The following is a 12,082-nucleotide window of genomic DNA, read 5'->3' on the forward strand; positions in this document are numbered from 1 at the left end:
AATATGCAAAAAGTGGCCATTCCCAACATACCTCTAATGTGTCGTCCACAGCTACAAACCCACAAACATTTATCTGAGAGTAAATCCCTATTTGACTTATATGCAGAATTCATCATGCAAAAGGCTGGGCTGGATGAATCCCAAGCCGGAATTAAGATTGCCGGAAGAAATATCAACAACCTCAGATATGCAGATGACACAATCTTGATGGCAGAAAGTGAAGAGGAATTAAAGAACCTTTTAATGAGGGTGAAAGAGGAGAGCGCAAAATATGGTCTGAAGCTCAACATCAAAAAAACCAAGATCATGGCCACTGGGGCCATCACCTCCTGGCAAATAGAAGGGGAAGAAATTGAAGCAGTGAGAGATTTTACTTTCTTGGGCTCCATGATCACTGCAGATGGTGACAGCAGTCACGAAATTAAAAGACGCCTGCTTCTTGGGAGAAAAGCAATGACAAACCTAGACAGCATTTTAAAAGCAGAGACATCACCTTGCCAACAAAGGTCCGTATAGTTAAAGCTATGGTTTTCCCAGTAGTGATGTATGGAAGTGAGAGCTGGACCATAAAGAAGGCTGATCACCGAAGAATTGATGCTTTTGAATTATGGTGCTGGAGGACACTCTTGAGAGTCCCATGGACTGCAAGAAGATCAAACCTATCCATTCTTAAGGAAATCAGCCCTGAGAGCTCACTGGAAGGACAGATCGTGAAGCTGAGACTCCAATACTTTGGCCACCTCGTGAGAAGAGAAGACTCCCTGGAAAAGACCCTGATGTTGGGAAAGATGGAGGGCACAAGGAAAAGGGGACGACAGAGGACAAGATGGTTGGACAGTGTTCTCGAAGCTACCAGCATAAGTTTGACCAAGCTGCGGGAGGCAGTGGAAGACAGGAGTGCCTGGCGTGCTCTGGTTCAGGGGGTCACGAAGAGTCAGACACAACTAAATGACTAAACAACAACAACAAAATCCCTCTGAACTCAATGGCACTTCCAAGCAGACATGACTGGGTCTGCACTGTGATGAATGTTTCCTGAAGTTTGACAGTGAAGGGCATCATTTTATATAAGCAGTTTATATAACTGGTTAATCTCGACTTGAGGTGTGATTATTGCTAATTGAAAACTAAATCTGCTAACTTCAGAGGAGTATTTTAAAACAGCTGCTAGCTCTGTAGTTCATTCCTCTTCAGTCCCTTTCTTTAAATACTGATAAGACGAAGGCCTGAAAAGAGCTTCAGAAAGAGATGATCCCAAAGGACTCCAGATGCTAACCAGTACTTCTGTGGAAATATTGGAAAGGCCCACTGAAGAGGAGCAGTTATGGCACAGCCCATTATTTGCCCAGCAACAGAAAAGAGACAAAGGGAGGCCAGAATAGTTTGTGGCTCAAAGACTTAACAGATTTATTGTTGTACCACATGCATTTGCCAGTAGAATCCACTTCAACTGAATAAAGTAGCATTTCATTTTTTTATTTTTTTAAACAAAGGTTGCAACACAGATAAGCTGCTGCGTTTTTAAGAGCCAGGCTAGATGCATTTGTTTGTTGATTCATGAGTCTGTCCCCAAGGGAGGCTGCAAGACTAATTTTTACAACACATCTTCATCTCAGTGTACTGGGTTCAAGCCCCATGTTGGGCAAAAGATTCCTGTATTGCAGGGGGTTGGACTGGATGACCTTCGGGGTCCCTTCCAATGCAACAATTCTATGTTTCACGAGTACATGCAACAATACTTGGAGACTTAATAATTAATAATAAGGCTGTCTGACTTCCAGGAGCAACATGGGACCAAGGACCTGTGGTGGCTATTTGTGTTTTTGAGAAAATGGCTTACTGTGTTTTGGTGCTCTGGACAACTGCTGCTTAGCATACTATTGCATAACAGACTCCCTCGGGAGATTGTGTACTCACCTTCCTTGGAGGTTTTTAAGCAGAGGTTGGATGACCATCAGTCATGGAAGCTTTAGCTGAGATTCCTGCATTGCAGGGGGTGGACTACATGGCCCTCGGGAACCCCTTCTGTGGTAAATGTAGCATAAATAAATAGTTACAGATGGTTAAGGTATTTTTTTTAAAAAAAAAGAAGTATTGTTCAAATGCAGCACAAAGCTAATAAATAAATGGTAAAGTTCTTTTAGTAAGTTGCAGCGCCTGCACTTCCTGGAAGGTTCTACCACAGCAAAGAGCTGCACGTGTGACGGGAGCTGAGCCCTCCCCTCCTTCAAGGGCCCTGAAAACCTGCCAACCCAGGCAGCCACCCCAGCACCCTGCACAAAGGCCAAATGAAAGACACACCCAACGAGTAACATTACATCCCGATCTAAAATGGAAACATCAGAAACTCATCTTGCCATCGTCCTGGGGGTCCACAAAGGTATGTAAGCAGTGCTTTTTTCTTAAGGATAAACAGTTACCAGCATCTTTTTTCCCCCTAGAAGAAACATATTGGTTAAAAGTGCAGCACTTACTGTAACAACTTCATGTTGCACCTTTTTTTCTAGAAGAAACACACTGGGTGTAGAGAGGTAGGGAGGTGGGAGCGGTAAAAAAAATGCTTGTCAAGAGAGACAGTGAACTGAAAATTTGGGGCCTGATAAAATGAGCTGGTGGAAAGAGAGAAGCGATATGCAAAGAAATATATATATATACATTTCGTTCTCTTTATTTGAAACCACATGGTTTTCTGCAAAAGGCAGAACTGCTACAGGACATTGCAAGAGAATTCATGTTCAGCGCTTTCTACAGAGCAAGCGGTCGCCATGGAGACGGCAGCCATGCACCAGTACTGGAGCTATGGGAGACATGATTACTTTCAGAATCGGCCTATGAGAAAGGAGAGACACATCTGCCAGCATCTTGTCATGTATGTCAAGATGCCATATACTAAGGCTATAGTCAGAGGCTCTGATATGTTTTTATTGTGCTGCTTGATTATGACATTTTAATCATTTGGTTGGTTATAGTAGAAAGGTGAGGGTAAAGGACCTCTGGACGGTTAAGTCCAGTCAAAGACAACTATGGCGGAAGCCACAGGACACGGAAACACCATTTAACCTTCCCACCACAACTGTACCTTTTTATCTACTTGCACTGGCATGCTTTCGAACTGCTAGATGATGATGATGATAATGATGATTAGATTAGCAGAAGCTGGGACAGAGCAACGGAAACTCACCCCGTCGCATGGATTTGAATGGCCAACCTTCCGATCGGCAAGCCCAAGAGGCTCAATGGTTTAGACCACAGCGCCACCCATTCCCCTGAGTTATAGTAGTATTGAGGGGGTTTAGTAATAAAATTTGTATTTGTTTCAAAATTTTGAAGCATGGGGAAAGTCACCAAGCCAGTGGTGGGCATGCTGTTGCTCTGACCTTGACCATCCAAAAAAACAAGTAGCTCTCCTTGATTTACAAAGCCTGTTAGGCTATTACAGTGAGACACGTTTCTGCATAAAATGTAGTTTGGGTCTTAATCTGGAGCAAAGATGACCGGAACCTGCCGAGCCTGCTTTTGTTCAAGGCCCTGTTTATACTTGGATTTGCCAAGCTGTTCGAAACTTGACAGCTACCCTATTTAGAACTTTAATCTAAATAAAACCTGGGCCATGAGTCAGTTTTGTAGTGTGGAAACTTGAAAGTCTGCATGTTCTCACACTGGAATATATCACTGTATCATTTTGTCAAAAGTCTCTTACATGCTTAATGTTTTAAAACAAGCAGTGCCCTGAGGATAAACAGTGGATTCTGCCCCAAATGTTAATTTCTGGGCAAGTGCTAAATCTATACCCAGAGCTCTCAATTGCATGAATATTGTGCAAAGCTGCTCTTTGATTTCACAAACTGGCAGTTGTCCAGCTTGCACATACAAATGTCATCCCTCTTCCTGTAAAACTGTAACAGTATTTCAGTGGAGATTTACTTCAGCCAGCTTAGAAAACATAGACACACATTTGGACACATCACGCCACGTGGAGGCCAGCATTAAACTGAAAAACCAAAACACACTTGGCACATATGTGGCCAAACTATATCCTGCCTTAATAAGGTTCTATGTGGCAAATTTCATACAACAGTCAGCATCCAAACCGTCAGCATCCAAAATAGACCAAAAAAAGGAGGGAGGAAAATCTCAATACCTGTATGCAGTATAGAATTTTAGTAGCAAACAAGTCCAATGAGTTTTCGCCTACATCAATTTTAGCCCTTGATCAGGAGTCAAAATGCAAAGTTGAAACTAAAGGTTAACTGAAGCATAATTTATAGTAAGCTTCTTCTAAGGCATACAAAGTAAAGTGATGGATGGACAGGGTGTTACAGAAAATCTCATGCTGGTGTATACACCATACTCTTAAAGTATACACCCAAAAAACCAGGGGAACCGTAGTTTACCCCCATGGTGCTACAATTCCCAGCACTATTAACAACCTACAGTTTGCATGGTTCTTGGGGGGGATGTATTTTGAACGTATAGTGTGCATGGAAAATCAAAGAGAGAGAGATAAAAATGAGGAGCTGCATTTCAAATTGATACGACATATATATTAGATCTGAAAGAACACCCTGTTGCTATTTGATGCTTATGAATGCATCTTCACAGCCTTGCCCAGTCTGACAGGTTGCCATGGAAACAGCGGCGTCAGCATCCAGCAGTCCATTTGTAAATGGACGGCTCCATGTTCCGTATCTCTAAAGTTGAGTGTGTGCTTGTGTAGGTGCTGAAATAAATTGTTTTAGATTTATCAAGAGTTTCACCTGATAACAAGCAACTGAAGATAAAACAGCAGTAAAGAAAGATAAAATGATACTCCCCAGAAAATGTTACTTGGCCCAGAACAAAACACCCCAAACACAGAGCAGAGGCAGCTCAGGACAATCTGCTGCCTTGGGCAAAGCTCAAGATGGTGCCTTCTCCTAAGGCACAGACAGAAGCCAATTTGACTGGTAGTTTAATCTTCAATACTGGTAAAAGGACTGCATCCAGAGGACAGCAGGCTAATGCAAGGGGTACAGGCCAGACAACATGGCACTCACATGGCACTGTCCCTCCCTGCACCTCAGCACCTGTCACCTGAGGCAGCTGCCTCCCTCTGCCTCATCGTAGGGCTGGCCCAGAAGAAAGGTATTAGTTTGGTCTTAGGAAACACAATCAGCTGGTTTGATTTCACTCCTCAATATACAGCTTTACAATGCAGAGAAATAATGTTTGGTTTCATTTCAGTACACACCTGCCATATCTCCTTCAAGCCCTACCCATTCCTCCATGCAAATTGATGCTAGCATATCCTTAAAGTCCTTCAGTGAGGGAAGCTGTTAGCCGTCCTATGCATTACACAGCAGAATGAAGCCGTTGTCTGAGGAATTCCTGACTGTACCACTTCAGGCGGCAGCAGGTGAGTCCCTCTTCCTGATCTGCTACCCTCTGACTCACCTAGCTGCTCCTCACTTCTGGGCTGGCCTCATCCTCAAGTGCAGGGCAGGCCCAATATATTTTGGCACCTGAGGCAAACCACCAAATGCTGCTCTCCGCCTGCCAGGGAAGAAGGGCTTGGTAAAGGCCAACATCAGGAGCAAAGGTGGAATAAAGATCTGCTGCATCAGGACCTGCGGTCCCTGTGGATCCTGCCATCTGAGGCAGTTGCCTCACCTTGCCTCATGTGTGGGCCGGTCCAGCTCAAGGGTGCAGCAGCAAAGAAGAAGGCAGGCCTGGCTCCACCGGCAGGCCTCTGCTAATTGCTTCTCTTTCTGCCTTGTGCTGGACCTACACGGACCTGTTTAACCTTATTAGAATGATATTAGATATGTTTTTCTAAAATATCACAGGGCCTACTTGTAAATTAAAACTGTTTCTTTGTTTTCTCCATCAAAACAGTTTCCCTGCTGACGGTTGCTGGTTGCTCTGCAGGGCCCTCTGGTGTCATATTTTAATAATGCATTACGAAGGTTAAAAGTAAGATGTCATGTAACCCAAAGGGTGCTCATCAATGGTTCCTCTTCATCCTGGAGAAGAGTGACTAGTGGGGTGCCACAGGGTTCTGTCTTGGGCCTGGTCTTATTCAACATCTTTATCAACGACTTGGATGATGGACTCAAGGGCATCCTGATCAAATTTGCAGATGACACCAAACTGGGAGGGGTGGCTAACACCCCAGAGGACAGGATCACACTTCAAAACGACCTTGACCGATTAGAGAACTGGGCCAAAACAAACAAGATGAATTTTAACAGGGAGAAATGTAAAGTATTGCACTTGGGCAAAAAAAATGAGAGGCACAAATACAAGATGGGGGACACCTGACTTGAGAGCAGTACATGTGAAAAGGATCTAGGAGTCTTGGTTGACGACAAACTTGACATGAGCCAACAGTGTGACGCGGCAGCTAAAAAAGCCAATGCAATTCTGGGCTGCATCAATAGGAGTATAGCATCTAGATCAAGGAAAGTAATAGTGCCACTGTATTCTGCTCTGGTCAGACCTCACCTGGAGTACTGTGTCCAGTTCTGGGCACCACAATTCAAGAAGGACACTGACAAACTGGAACGTGTCCAGAGGAGGGCAACCAAAATGGTCAAAGGCCTGGAAACGATGTCTTATGAGGAACGGCTAAGGGAGCTGGGCATGTTTAGCCTGGAGAAGAGGAGGTTAAGGGGTGATATGATAGCCATGTTCAAATATATAAAAGGATGTCACATAGAGGAGGGAGAAAGATTCCACCTAAACATTAGGAAGAACTTCCTGACAGTAAGAGCTGTTCGACAGTGGAATTTGCTGCCAAGGAGTGTGGTGGAGTCTCCTTCTTTGGAGGTCTTTAAGCAGAGGCTTGACAACCATATGTCAGGAGTGCTCTGATGGTGTTTCCTGCTTGGCAGGGGGTTGGACTCGATGGCCCTTGTGGTCTCTTCCAACTCTATGATTCTATGATTCTATGATCTACGTTGTGAAAACCGTTGTTGTTGTTTAGTTGTTTAGTCGTGTCCAACTCTTTGTGACCCCATGGACTAGAGCACGCCAGGCACTCCTGTCTTCCACTGCCTCCCGCAGTTTGGCCAAACTCATGCTGGTCTCTTCGAGAACACTGTCCAACCATCTCGTCCTCTGTCGTCCCCTTCTCCTTGTGCCCTCAATCTTTCCCAACATCAGTGTCTTTTCCAGGGAGTCTTCTCTTCTCATGAGGTGGCCAAAGTATTGGAGCCTCAGCTTCACGATCTGTCCTTCCAGTGAGCACTCAGGGCTAATTTCCTTAAGAATGGATGCATTTGATCTTCTTGCAGTCCATGGGACTCTCAAGAGTCTCCTCCAGCACCATAATTCAAAAGCATCAATTCTTCGACAATCAGCCTTCTTTATGGTCCAGCTCTCACTTCCATACATCACTACCGGAAAAAACCATGGCTTTAACTATACGGACCTTTGTTGGTAAGGTGATGTTTCTGCCTTTTCTTTTTTCTTTTCTTTTTCTTTTTGCTTTTTAAGATGCTGTCTAGGTGACAACCGTTACTTAATGTTTAAAACCATGAGTGTCGATCTGCCCTTTCAAATAGGAGCCTTGTTGTGAAATGTGATTGCTAAGAGATGACCAGGAGGAGCCGGTGAAGATGCCAGACTAAGGACCTGACCAAACCACAGAACCATCTGTCTTCAAGTTTAGTAAACGTACAAACCACTTTTTAAGAAAACATTCTTTGCAAAGCAGTGCATAACAACCAAACCAACCAACTTACGCACATCTTTAAAATAAGACCTGCATTTCATAATCATATATATATATATATATATATGCTTTCGTAGATTTTCACGGGTACAGGAATGCAGGTTTTGGTGTCTTCGGGTGTCTTCCCGTGTAAGAGTTGGGGTGTCTAGGCGACGTTTCGACGAGGTCTCGATCAACCCAGCAAAGACTATAAGCCACTTAAAGTTCCATCTGCACTCAAGGGAAACTGACTATAAATGTGTTATCTGACTTGAATGGTTTTGAATATAACTTTTTAATGAAAAGTTGATAATTTTTTATTCTGATGTTTATTCTTTGTCTACTTATGGATTAATTAATTTAGGGCAAATGCCCCTGTTATTGCTGGTAAACAATATAATTACAATTATAATTACATAGCAGTATATGCACAAATCAGACTTCCCAGTTTTAGTTTTTAAAAGGTGAGCCTCCCCCTCAGTAATAGGTTTATTGTATCATTTCTAAAGCTTCAGGAAAACCATGGTATGTGGGGCCAGCTTATATAATAGAATCAAGCCCCTCAGTGTTTTTTGGGCCAATCCATTTTTTGAAAGACAACAAGTTTACATATGGAACGAATGGATGGCAGATAGAATTTGTTAACACAAAATACGTATGGACTTTTCGAAATATAGAAAAGTATTCACATTCAGATACCAATACAAATAAAACAAACTGCTTGACATCTTCCCTAGGCTCTCATGGTACCCAGTTCAACGGCTACTGAACTTCTTTTGCAAATCTTGGCTGCCAGGCAACCGAAAATTTGATGAGGCAACGTGAGAAGCTTCAGAAGCATGATGTATATTAAAGAGTTGGTCTCTTCTGCCAGAAACACTATTTGGCAAGCTGCAGGATTCCTTCTGTGTGATCATTCTGAGACCTGTTTGACTAAAAGAAGCTGTTAGATGAGAAACAGAAATAGCAACTGGTGTTAATAGCTGCTGGTAAGCAGGCTGCATTGCAGCTGCTTTGCATGAAGGATGGCGAAAGGGGAGGTGGAGAATAAGACACAGAACCATGCGATACCTGCTGGCAGTCCAGTGGTACGAGGAGAGCCAGAGGGGAATCTGTAAATGCCTTTCCTACCGTCAGCTTTGACGCAAGAAACTGTGACAAGAGAAGGGGTGTTGAAATATACTCAGAGTCGCAAAGTGATTTCATGCTCTTTATTCAGCTCATAGTGGTGAGGAGGAATGAATGAAAGTCCCCTCACAGTATCTGCTTTATATACATTATTTACACAATGGGCTGCACATGATTGGCTAATTCCGGAATTCTACTGTAAGCCAATCAGGTTGTGGATTCACTTCTATCTGGAGCTGGATTGGGTGGTTCCTGCCAACCAATCATACTGCTGCATTGTTCTAGGACTAATCAGACTGCTTCAGTTTGGATCCTATTCAACTCAGTACATAACACCCCTCCCCTCTAAGTTCCAGTCCTGCCCGGGAGGTCGCATTCATAGTCCTCGAGGTACGCCGGTGGCCTACGTGTACGTTGCGGCCTGGGGTGTTCCCTGGTCCGGGCTCCAGGTTCTGGCTCGTGTTCCAAGGATGCTGGCTGTGATGGGGCTGTTTGGTCTGGTGCAACCGGCTCGCTCAGTCGTGGTTCTGGTTCCGGTGTCCTTTCGGCCTCACGGGTCCTCTCTGTATTTACTGATTCTGCCTCTCCTGCTGGCCCCTCCTGCCCTATGGGCCTCACTGCCCCGCTGTTCCCTTGGGTCTCTTCTGACCTGTCCTCTTCCTGGGTTTCTCCCGGGAATCGTCGCCGTATCTGGTCGCAGTGGCGGCGCCAGCATTGCCCCCCATCCGTTAGCACCTCGTACGACACTGGCCCAGTGAACCTGGTGACTGTGGCGGGTACCCATGCTGGGCCTGCCCCAAAATTCTTTGCGTACACTGGGTCCTGGGCCTCGAAGGTCCAGGGGTTCCTGCCTTCCCCCACCACTACCTCATCCTGAGCTCTATCGGGGTGAAGGCGGTCCAATCTGATTGCAAGGCGCCGACCCATTAGTAGTTCAGCGGGGCTCCGGCCAGTTGTTGAGCTGGGGGTGCTGTGCTGTGCTAGAAGGAATGCGGCAAGGCAGTACTCCCAGTCCCCTTGCGTCATGCGGCGAAGGGTGTCCTTGGTGGTCCGCACCATGCGTTCTGCTTGGCCATTGGTGGCAGGGTGGAACGGCGCCGAACGGATGTGGCGGATGGCGTTCTGTGCTGTGAAGGTTTGGAATTCTCCTGACGTAAATGAGACGAGAGTGTCAGGGAGCCCGTGGGTTGCAAACAGCCTGCGTAGTACCCGGATGGCTGCGGACGTGGAAGTGGACGGTACCAGTGCGACTTCCAGCCATTTGGTGTAGGAGTCCACCACTACGAAGAATGTTTTCCCCTGAAAGGGGCCAGCGAAATCCACATGCAGGCGTGACCATGGTGCTCGGACGGACTCCCAGGATTGGACTGGGGCCCTTGGGGGATCTGGGCGGGATTCTTGGCAGGCCTGGCAGTGTTTGACCCAGGCCTCTATCTCTCAATCGATCCCCGGCCACCACACATAACTCCTGGCAAGGGCCTTCATTCTTACTACCCCTGGATGTGTCTCGTGTAGGGCTGTGAGGACCCTTTTGCGGAGGGGCTGGGGAACAACGACTCTGCTTCCCCATAACAGGCACCCCTTGTGGGCCGACAGTTCATGTTTGCGGGTTGTGTAGCCGGCGAATTCTGGCCCTGGACTGCTGCTGGGCCATCCCCTCCACACCCAGTACAGGACCCGGGAGATGACCCTATCTTTCTTGGAATGGTGTGCAACTTCTTGTGCCTGAATGGGGCGGTCGGGAAGTAGCTCCAGGCTCATAACCTCTTGTGCAGGTGCTGGGTCGTGGCCTGTTTCCGGTAGTGGTAGCCTGCTGAGGGCGTCCGCATGGCCCATCGCCTTCCCAGGTCGGTGAATCAGTGCATACTGGTAGCTGGCAAGGAAAATTGACCACCTGAGGACGCGAGGAGACAGCACTTGGGGGGTCTGCTTTTCGGGGGCAAACAAGGCAAGCAACGGCTTGTGGTCAGTCACCACGGTGAAGGGCCGCCCATACAAGAAATCATGGAATTTTTTTACTCCCTTCACAATTACCAGACCCTCCTTGTCGATTTGCGAGTAGTTCCGCTTGGTTGCGTTGAGTGTCTGGGAAAAGTACGCCACCGGTACCTCTCTTCCATCTGGGAGTTGGTGCCCCAGGACAGCGCCAATGCCATAGGGTGAGGCGTCGCATGCTAGCACCACCGGCAGCCTCTCGTCGAAGTGTGCCAAGACAGAGTTTGAGACAAGCAAGTCCTTGACTGCCTGGAATGCGGCCTCCTGGCGCTGGCCCCACCCCCAAGGGGCCCGCTTGTCCAGGAGTCTGTGTAGGGGCTCCGCTACCGCCGCCTTGTGGGGAAGGAAGGAATGGTAAAAGTTCAATAGTCCCAAGAAGGCCTGAAGTTCAGTCTTGCTCTTGGGCGCTGGGGCATCACAAATGGCCCGTACCTTGTCCCCAGTTGGGTGGACCCCTTCTGCGTCCACCATAAATCCCAGAAAGTCCACCTGAGGCACTCCTAGTAGACATTTTTCCCGCTTCACCTTGAGACCCGCCGTCTGGAAACGGTGCAGAACGGTGCGGAGGCGGTCCTCAAACTCCTCTGGTGTGGGCCCGGCAATCAACACATCATCGAAGAAGGGGGTGACGCCAGGAATTCCTTTAAGGAGAGAGTCCATTAGATTCTGGAATATGCCTGGTGCCACGCTGACCCCGAATTGCAGCCGCTTTACCCTGAACGCTCCTCTATGCGTCACAATCGTCTGTGCCTCTGCTGTGGCCTCATCTACTGGCAGCTGTTGATATGCTTGGGCCAAGTCCAGCTTGCCAAAAATTTTCGACCCAGCCAGGGTGGCAAGGACATGGCTGACCACTGGCACTGGGTATGCGTGGGCCGTGAGGGCCTTGTTTATGGTACATTTGTAGTCTGCGCAGTTGCGGACCGAACCATTAGGCTTGACAGGTGTGACGATTGGGGTTTCCCAGGGGGCATTAGGCACCGGCTCCAGCACTCCTCGCTCCACGAGTCGGTCCAATTCCTCGTCTATACGGGGTTTCAAGGCGAACGGGACCCGGCGGGCCTTGAGCCTGACCGGTCGTACTGCGGGGTCAAGCTGTAGCGCATTGGGGGGCCCGTATACTGTCCCAATTCCCCATCAAAAACCCCTGGAAATTCCTTGCATATGGCGTCCACGTCCACTTGTAAGCTAGTGTGGTTCACCCCGGTGACAGCTAGCCCCAGTGGTCCAAACCATGCCAATCCCAGTAAGCTAATGTAGGGGCCC

The 12,082-nt window shown here is 47.1% G+C and overlaps 1 long non-coding RNA gene across 1 annotated transcript; it reads left to right on the plus strand.

Moving 5' to 3' along the window:
• The first annotated feature begins 2,773 nt into the window (after positions 1 to 2,773).
• LOC308584977 lies at positions 2,774 to 8,572 on the plus strand. Its single transcript, XR_014007059.1, has 3 exons — positions 2,774 to 2,869; positions 5,875 to 5,952; positions 8,431 to 8,572. It is a non-coding gene; the product is annotated as an uncharacterized lncRNA (long non-coding RNA).
• The last annotated feature ends 3,510 nt before the right edge of the window (positions 8,573 to 12,082 follow it).

This window comes from Podarcis bocagei, assembly GCF_964188305.1.
Source record: "Podarcis bocagei genome assembly, chromosome: 1".
Classification (NCBI taxonomy): domain Eukaryota; kingdom Metazoa; phylum Chordata; class Lepidosauria; order Squamata; family Lacertidae; genus Podarcis; species Podarcis bocagei.